The following is a 10,312-nucleotide window of genomic DNA, read 5'->3' as shown; positions in this document are numbered from 1 at the left end:
GTGAGTCAAAGCATCCCTGGATACTGAGTGAGACACTCAGCAAAGACGCATTAACTCACCCAGGCTGAGAAAAGAGCATTTAGTGTGCTAGAGAAGTGACTTGTTATACAGACCTTAGTCCCATAGAAGTTAGTACAGTTTCTCAGTGTGATTAATGCTCTAACACAGTTTATGATGTGAGATCAAAGATGTAGCCAAGACTGGCCCTAGAAAAAAATGCAAAAGAACTAGAAATATAAATCTCACCTCTCCTAATAGCATCACCTTCTGCTTTCTGGGGTATGTGCCTTTATTCCACAAGGTCCATCCCATTTCTAGTTTAACTAATCTCTGCTAAACATTTAACTGGCAATGGGCCAATCAATGCATTATGTTTTAAAGTTAAATTTAATTTTGATCAAAGTAATTCACACACATCATTTTAAAAGTAAAACATGACAAAAAGCAGTCCTCTAGCCCACTCTTTCCCAATCCCTACTTCTGTTTCCTTGTGGTAACCACTTTCAGTTCTTTTAGCCACTTCTTTTGGTGTTTACATCAACTTTATTAAAAAAATGTGTTTATACAGTTATTTCTTGATTTTTAAAACTTAAACATTATTTGCTTCCTTCTGTAGGAGAAATTACCTGTCAACATATCCCACGCACCCCTCCCAAATATACATGTATTTCCTCTCTGCCATCTTCCCAACATAAGTACAACATGCTGCTGCTGCTGCTGCTGCTAAGTCGCTTCAGTCGTGTCCAACTCTGTGCGATCCCATAGACGGCAGCCCACCAGGCCCCGCCATCCCTGGGATTCTCCAGGCAAGAACGCTGGAGTGGGTTGCCATTTCCTCTTCCAATGCATGAAAGTGAAAAGTGAAAGTGAAGTTGCTCAGTTGTGTCCGACTCTTAGCGAACTCCATGGACTGCAGCCTACTAGGCTCCTCCGTCCATGGGATTTTCCAGGCAAGAGTACTGGAGTGGGGTGCCATTGCCTTCTCCCAAGCACAACATACTTTTAGGTTAAATCTATAATTGAAGCTTACCTAATTATGCATCGATTAATATTGTTCACATCTCAGTCATGTAATATGATTATAGTTCAAAGAGTACTGGAGTGGGGTGCCATTGCCTTCTCCCAAGCACAACATGCTTTTAGGTTAAATCTATAATTGAAGCTTACCTAATTATGCATCGATTAATATTGTTCACATCTCAGTCATGTAATATGATTATAGTTCTTGATCAACATTTTATTTCCTAAATGTTTATACTTTCCTCTGTTTTTGGTTGCTTACTTTTCTGTATACCTATCAACAGCTCATTCTCAAACATTCCATCAGAACTGAAAATTCCTCTCAGTGTAGTCAAACACCTCATGTAAGCTGTGAGTTTAATTTGCTTCTTGGAGACCTCCCTATAGACTCCTCTGTTATTTCACTATAATCTAGACTAATTGTTTTTGAGACTGCTGGACACGTAGCACTGGGGCTTCCCTGTGCCATCATCCAGAGAATTCTCTTTGCCTCCCTCCTGTGTCATTAAATTCATCTCTTTTTTTTTTTTTTTTTCATGCCTTCCTCTCTCTTATTTTACTTATTCTTTCATGGAGCATAGCCTTCCTTTTTTTTTTTTTTTAAGGTACAGTGGCAGTAATTCTGTGGAGACTTCACATACCTGTTAATGCATTTACCCTCATGTTTACAAGGCTATAGAACTTTCGTTTGGTGAGCATTTTCTCTCAGAATTTTTATGACATTTCTCCACTGTTTTCTAGTTTTCAATATTTAGTAGAGAAACTGAGGGCCAGTGTAGTTAGTCAATGGTAAAACCAGGTCTCAAGATCACATCTCTCTAATTCTAAACCCAGGAATATTTATCCCCTAGAATACCCAGTCTTCATTTAGTAAAGTATGGAGGGAGAAAATGGAACTACTTCCAAGTATTTGAAATTAGATAAAGGGCTCCTTTGTATACCTAAAGTTTGAGTCAAAGGAGTGAAGTTATAATGGTAAAACAATAATGATACATACTTTATTTGAGGGACATGCATGTGTGCATGTCAAGTCGCTTCAGTTGTGTCTGACTCTTTGTGACCCCATGGACTGTGGCCCACCAGGCTCCTTTGTCCATGGAATTCGCCAAGCAAGAATAGTAGAGTGGGTTGCCATGCCCTCCTCCAGGGCATCTTCCTGACCCAGGGATCAAACCATGTCTCCTGCAGCTCCTGTATTACAGGCGAATTCTTTACCACTGAGCCACCAGGGAAGCCCTATTTGAGAGACAGGATCCCTCAAATCACAGGGCACAACTTCTAATTCTATCCAATGTGCCAAGCTGGTAGCATGCCCTGAAGTTTCTGGGGACTCCAGAAAGTAAGCTTTGGAAGGCAGTTCTCCATGGGTCTCTCACATTTCTACCTGCCTTATAAGTAGAAGCACTGACTGCCTTTGTTCCCAACTACATTTTTCAGAAGGTATGTTCAGCAAATATCCATGGGAGATATAGATCACATATCACTCTGAAGCAAAGGGCAGATTTGCTTTCAGCCCTGGAAGACAGAAATAATGTCTCCTGGAGGAAAAGGCAGACATGCCTACTACCATTGTAAACAGTTTGGGTTCCTAAACTCAGGATACTTCTCATTGCATGTGTAGATATCACCTGATCCTCTTCACATTGCCCAGCAAGAGTCAAGGCTCAGGCAACAGACACAAATGCTGTACTCTGGCTACTGCTAGTGCTATGAGTCATAAATTGTCCTTGGTTTCTGACCCAGGAATATCATATCTTCTGCCAGTACCCATGAAACTGGCAGACTCAATTGTTAATTTCCAAGTAGGATAAAATTCAGACCTTTTCAGTTCTTGAGAGAGAGATATCCAAAATATATAGGAGAAATATTTGGATGAATATATGAATTTAAAAGAATTTCCTATAAAAAATTTTGGCTTGGGAATATAGAATTCAAATCCAACTATAGTATTCAGTTCAGTTCAGTTCAGTCGCTCAGTTGTGTCCGACTCTTTGAGACCCCATGGACTGCAGCATGCCAGGCCTCCTTGTCCATCACCAACTCCCAGAGTTTACTCAAACTCATCTCCATTGAGTCGGTGATGCCATCCAACCATCTCATCCTCTGTTGTCCCCTTCTCCTCCCACCTTCAATCTTTCCCAGCATCAGGGTCTTTTCAAATGAGTCAGTTCTTCACATCAGGTGGCCAAAGTAAACTATAGTGTAGGAGTCTAGAAATTAAATATACTTGAAATTTGGCTTCAACAAGCTACATATTTTTGTAGTGCACCTAAAATGCCTCTGTGTTTCTTATTAGTATTCGATATTTCTATGGTCAAGTGTTCTCTATTTTTTTTTTTGCAGAGTTCTTCACGAAATATTTATTCCCTAAGACATGACCATTTGGGAGGTAGCAGGAAAAAGGATCTCTTATAATTAACTAAAGTCTTTAAAGGCTATTTTTATTATTTCTGTAGACCCAAAACACAATAAAATCTCTCAAATGTCTTAGTAACCCTTAACTTAAGCTAAACTGTAATACCAGGAAATATTTGCTGAATACATGGCTTGATCTGCTTTTGGGATCATTAGCAACACATATTGAATGCATTAAAGAATGTGAATTGAACTCTGACCTTATAAACTGCTTTATGATCAGTATTACTGCAAGTTAATCCTCATTATCACATCACATGAAAACTACCCAGAATAAAACACAGTGTCAAGAAGAAAATTCCTCTTTGCCATCATGCAATATACAGTTCTGATCCAATGAGAAAGAACAGTTCAGAGTCTAGAGTATATGAAAGTAAATCCCTAAAACCCTGTTATTCTAAAAAGTTCATTTATTATGCTGTCAGCTCCCAAAGTCATCCTGGTATACAGATCACCTAAGAGAACCACAGGAAGTCTGATAGTCTGTGATGGACCAAAACAGCCTTATGACGAACTTCTGCCAGAGCTGCAGAAAAGGGGGAAGAACGCAGATTGCAGATTTAGGAGAATGCTATTCAAACTCCGGCTCCACTCTGACCAGTCATGAAGCTTGGGGTATATATATTTTTCTGAGCCCAACTTCCTTGTCTGAAAACGGGCTTTGGTTATAGCCAACACCATCATTTTGAGGATCACAAAACAATGGTATGCGCACATGTCTGGCACATAAAAGCCTCCTAATAAATATTCATTGAATCCAAATTGCAGAGTAGACCTGGAGCAGTCCTAGGTTTTCCAGATTACAATGATATAGGATCCTCAGATTCTGTCTACTTAAAATCAGACAATTTTTCCTTATATCAAGTGTTTCCTTAAGTAGGCCATGAGGAAACAGTTAATGTTTCTAAACCAGGGAATGAGAGCTTAAGGAAAATCACTCTAATGGCAAAGAATAAAACAACTTGGTGGCAGTTAGAGAGTGCAGCAAGAAAGACCAGTTAGGAGGCGATTTAAGTATTTCAGAGCATAGGCATCAGACAGTCAAGTAATGGGGATAGTATGATGGACCTGATAAGAAGTAAAAAAAAATATCTGACTGGTAATTAACCACTCAGGGAAAGAGAGTTTACCCTTAAGATGATAGTGTGTTTATTATACATTAGTCCCAGTAACCAGTTCACAAAATAATTCTTTCAGGTAGATAAGTTGATATTTTTACCTACTGTTCCTAATAACATGTATCTAAAAATGCATCTTGATTTAAAACAGACACTTTCAAGTAAAGTTTATTTATTTATTATATATAACACAAACTCCTCAGTTCTGAGGGAGGGGAATAGAAAAATTATCATGAAAGGACAAGATATGGAGTTTAGTGGAACAAAGTCAATGTTTTGGCTTCAGTTTTTAGTTAATAAACATGGTTTAGTTTATAAGCCTGTTAATAAATTTTTACACAATGAAAATAGGAAATGGACTAAGAATAGGAATACAATGAGTTTTCTGTTACAGGTTTGCCCACCAGTTGCAGGGAATTGTGGCTAATGCTTCAGGTTATACAGGACAGAAGAAATTAGCTCATTATTTGTCTCACTCATGACTGGAAACTCGTCCCCTCAAATATTGCCATGATTTTCAGAAAGCAAGACCATGTAGGTTTGCCACCTCAGGGGCTATTAAGAAATACTGGGTGCGTATTACTAGACTCAAGTGCTTGTTCACTTCTTTCATTTTTCTCTTTGCTGACCAAGGGAAATTACAAATCATTATGTGCAACTGTGCCATCATTACAGATTTATGAGAGAAATAAATGACTTCATTGATGGGTTTAAGAGTATAGATGCCTTAAGTAGATGCTTTCTACAAAACATTATTCCATTTCTCACTCCCAAATCTGATCTCTAGCAAACTCTCTCTTTCCTTTGGAACCACTAATCCTGATGCAGAGAAAGCAGCTTTTTTAAAAGTTTGTTTCATATAACCTACTACTACAATATAAAATCCGTGAAAGAAATCATAACTGTATTTGATATTCATTTTCTTAAGGGCAAAGTAAGTTTCACGGAAACCGCCAGCTCCCTAATGATAAAACAAGGAGTACAAAAGCTCATGAATGGTAAACCATGCCCCCCAGAGTATGGCAGTTTTAATCAGCTATATCTCAAACAGTGAGGAATAACGAAACATTTTTAAATATGGAATTCTCAAACAGAAACTGGGAAGAGTTCCACCTAACAAGATCCAAAGAAACATATTTCAACTGAATGACTATTACACATGGTCGTAGTAAATTTTTACACAGTCTTGATCATGTAGCATAAGAAAGACAGTGATTGGTAAGCCAACCGATCAAGCTTGCCAACAAAGCCAAGTCTTCTCATTACTAAAATAAACATGAGAGAAATTTATATGAAAAGAAGACTATGGTAGATTGTTCCTTTCTGCTGGGTCTTGTTTCTGACCCAGAGCACACACAGTTGTTTGTGCCCTCCAACAGTCTGTTTCCCCACTCCTGTGTAAGTTCTGTTGGCTCTATGGTGGGGTTAATGGCAATCTCCTCCAAGACGGCTTATGCGATACCCAGGTCTGCTGCTCCCAGAGCCCCTGCCCCTGCCCCTCCCCCTGCGGCAGTCCACTGCTGACCTGCACCTCCTCAGGAGACACTCAGACATAGTTCTGTCTCAGTCTCTGTGGGGTTTCTGGGTCCTGGTGCACACGAGTTATGCTTGAGCCCTCTGAGCATCTCTGGTGGGTAGGGGGTTTGATTCTAAAGGTGATTTTGCCCCTACTACCATCTTTCTGGGGCTTCTCCTTTGGCCTTGGATGTGGGGTATCTCCTCAAAGTTGCTCCAGCACCACGCAGCTGCCACTCCAGCGCCTACCATCTTGCTGAGGCTTCTCTGCCCTTGGATGTAGAGTATGAACGAAGCAGAGCAAAGGCTAATAGAGTCTTGCCAAGAAAATTCACTGGTCATAGCAAACATCCTCTTCCAACAACACAAGAGAAGACTCTACACTTGCACCAGATGGTCAATACCAAAATCAGATTGATTATATTCTTTGTAGCCAAAAATGGAGAAGCTATATACAGTCAGCAAAAACAAAACCAGGAGCTGACTGTGGCTCAGATCATGAACACCTTATTGACAAATTCAGACTTAAATTGAAGAAAGTAGGGAAAACCACTAGACCATTCAGATATGACCTAAATCATATCCCTTACGATTATACAGTGGAAATGAGAAATAGACTTAAGGGATTAGATCTGATAGACAGAGTGCCTGAAGAACTATGGACAGAGGTTCATGACATTATATAGGAGGGAGTGCTCAAGACCATTCCCAAGAAAAAGAAATGCAAAAGGCAAAATGGTTGTCTGAGGAGGCCTTACAAATAGCTGTGAAGAGAAGAGAAGCCAAAAGCAAAGGAGAAAAGGAAAGATATACCCATTTGAATGTAGAGTTCCAAAGAATAGCAAGGAGAGATAAGAAAGCCTTCCTCAGTGATCAGTGCAAAGAAATAGAGGAAAACAATAGAATGGGAAAGACTAGAGATCTCTTCAAGAAAATTAGAGATACCAAGGTAATATTTCAGGCAAAGATGGTCACAACAAAGGACAGAAATGGTAGGGACCTAACAGAAGCAGAAGACATTAAGAAGAGGTGGTAAGAATACACAGAAGAATTATACAAAAAAGATCTTCACGACCCACATAACCAGGATGGTGTGATCACTCACACAGAGCCAGACATCCTGGAATGTAAAGTCAAGTAGGCCTTAGGAAGCATCACTATGAATAAAGCTAGTGGAGATGATGGAATTCCAGTTGAGCTATTTCAAATCCTAAAAGATGATGCTGTGAAAGGGCTGCACTCAATATGCCAGCAAACTTGGAAAACTCAGCAGTAGCCACAGGACTCAAAAAGCTCAGTTTTCATTCCAATCCCAAAGAAAGGCAAGGCCAAAGAATGCTCAAACTACTGCACAGTTGCACTCATTACACTTTACCAAAACGATGCTCAAAATTGTCTAAGCCAGGCTTCAATAGTACAGGAACCATCAACTTCCCAATGTTCAAGCTGGTTTTAGAAAAGGCAGAGGAACCAGAGATCAAATTGCCAACATCTGTTGGATCATCAAAAAAGCAAGAGAGTTCCAGAAAAACATCTATTTCTGCTTTATTGACTATGCCAAAGCCTTTGACTGTGTGGATCACAATAAATTGTGGAAAATTCTGAAAGAGATGGGAGTAGCAGACCACCTGACCTGCCCCTTGAGAAACCTATATGCAGGTCAGGAAGCAACAGTTAGAACTGGACATGGAACAACAGACTGGTTCCAAATAGGAAAAGGAGTGCGTCAAGGCTGTATATTGTCACCCTGCTTATTTAACTTATATGCACAGTACATCATGAGAAACGCTGGGTTAGAAGAAGCACAAGCTGGAATCAAGATTGCTGGGAGAAATATCAATCACCTCAGATATGCAGATGATACCACCCTTATGGCAGAAAGTGATGAGGAATTTCTGTCATAAAAGTGAAGAGCCTCTTGATGAAAGTGAAAGAGGAGAGTGAAGAAGTGGGCTTAAAGCTCAACATTCAGAAAACGAAGATCATGGCATCTGGTCCCATCACTTCATGGCAAATAGATGGGGAAACAGTGGAAACAGTGTCAGACTTTGTTTTTCTGGGCTCCAAGATCACTGTAGATGGTGACTGCAGCCATGAAATTAAAAGACGTTTACTCCTTGAAGGAAAGTTGTGACCAACCTGGATAGCATTTTCAAAAGCACAGACATTACTTTGCCAACAAAGGTCTGTCTAGTCAAGGCTATGGTTTTTCCAGTGGTCATGTATGGATGTGAGTGTTGGACTATGAAGAAAGCTGAGTGCCGAAGAATTGATGCTTTTGAACTGTGGTGTTGGAGAAGACTCTTGAGAGTCTCTTGGACTGCAAGGAGATCCAACCAGTCCATTCTGAAGGAGATCAGCCCTGGGTGTTCTTTGGAAGGACTGATGCTAAAGCTGAAACTCCAGTACTTTGGCCACCTCATACGAAGAGTTGACCCATTGGAAAAGACCCTAATGCTGGGAGGGATTGGGGGCAGGAGGAGAAGGGGACGACAGAGGATGAGATGGCTGGATGGCATCACCGACTCAATGGACGTGAGTTTGAGTGAAGTCCGGGAGTTGGTGATGGACAGAGAGGCCTGGCGTGCTGCGATTCATGGGGTTGCAAAGAGTCAGACATGACTGAGTGACTGAACTGAACTGAACTGAATTTGTTCAAAGTCACTTCTATTGTACACTTCAAAGGGCCACTGAGGAAAAAAAGTAAATCATGTTGATCTGGCCTCCCAGTGCAGGGGGTGTAGGCTGGGGAGCTAAAGTCCCACAGGCCTCATGGCTAAAAGACCAAAACCCATAAAACAGAAACAATGCTGTAACAAATTCAATAAAGGCTTTAAAAACGGTCCATGTCAAAAAAAAAAAAAAACAAACAAACACCTTCTTTAAAAAAAAGGATATATTTTAATTAATAGATTACTTTCAACAGGCCTCAGGACCTTTCTACTTGCTCTTCTGTCTGTCTGGAACACTCTTCTCTCACACATTCCCATGCTTTCAATGTCCCCTTTTGGTGATGCCCTTCCTGAGCACTCTAATTAAAATATAAGTTATTTCCTTTTCCCTTCCCTGCTTTATTTTTCTCCATACTTAAAATCTTCAAAGGTACTATATAACTCACTTGTTCAGCTTACTATCTCCCACTCCCTATTAGAATGTAAGTTTCATAAAAGCAGACGTTTTCCTCTGTTTTTCTCATCGCTGTATCCAAACACTCAAAAGAATGACAAAGTTTCCTGTTAGGCCCTCAATCAATATATTCATTGTATGGAGGAAGAAATTATTTTGTTGTTTCACTATTCTTTGTTATCATATTAACAGACACTTGTGGTTTTCATTGCCAAAAAACAAACAGAAAATGTGACCTAATGTAGTATCCTGTTCACAACAGTATTCAGTACTGCCAAGCAGAGGTAAAATTTCAAAATGAATCAAATCACTTGCTCAGAGCATCTTAAGGAAATAAGAGAACTCCTGCAAAGCTCCAAAGATGATCAAGTTGGGTCCCGAAACATAAGATATCATCACCTTTATCTTAGTATTCATAACCACAGTATTACAACTGGGCCATAAAATTATCTATCTTCCTAATTCATACGTTGACTAAATCTATCACCTCCCAGGATCAATTCAGTTTAGTTCAGTCACTCAGTCATGTCCGACTCTTTGTGACCCCATGAATCGCAGCACGCCAGGCCTCCCTGTCCATCACCAACTCCCAGAGTTCACCCAAACCCAGGATACAGAGTAGTAAATTCCACAGCTTGGCTATACACTGGGTGAAGAACTCTTTTCCTTTGCACTTTTTAAATTCTAAATTCATATCAGCCATTAATTCTGCAGCACGAGTAACCCTTTTCATAATAGTTGGAAGATATAAAATTAAGTAAATTGAGCTTTCAATAAGGATGTCATGTTAGTCATTTTGTATGGTCATGCTCCATTTGTCATGTGAACATGTGGCTGTATCAGAAAGTAAGAATAACTAACTAATTATTTTCATTTTAGGTTTTTACCTTCATGGGAGGATAGAGATTAAGGAGAAAGGAAGACAAGATAAACAAGCGACACCTGAGACTGTCCAGATCAGGGACTGCCATCATTCTACTTGAGTTTTGTTTTTTTAATTGCTATGGTCTATGATAATAACATTTGGACTATAAAGAAAGCTGAGCACTGAAGAATTAATGATTTTGAACTGTGGTGTTGGAGAAGACTCTTGAGAGTCCCTTGGACTGCAAGGAGAT

This window comes from Bos taurus, chromosome 4, assembly GCF_002263795.3.
Source record: "Bos taurus isolate L1 Dominette 01449 registration number 42190680 breed Hereford chromosome 4, ARS-UCD2.0, whole genome shotgun sequence".
Lineage (NCBI taxonomy): Eukaryota > Metazoa > Chordata > Mammalia > Artiodactyla > Bovidae > Bos > Bos taurus.
This window is presented reverse-complemented; position numbering follows the sequence as displayed.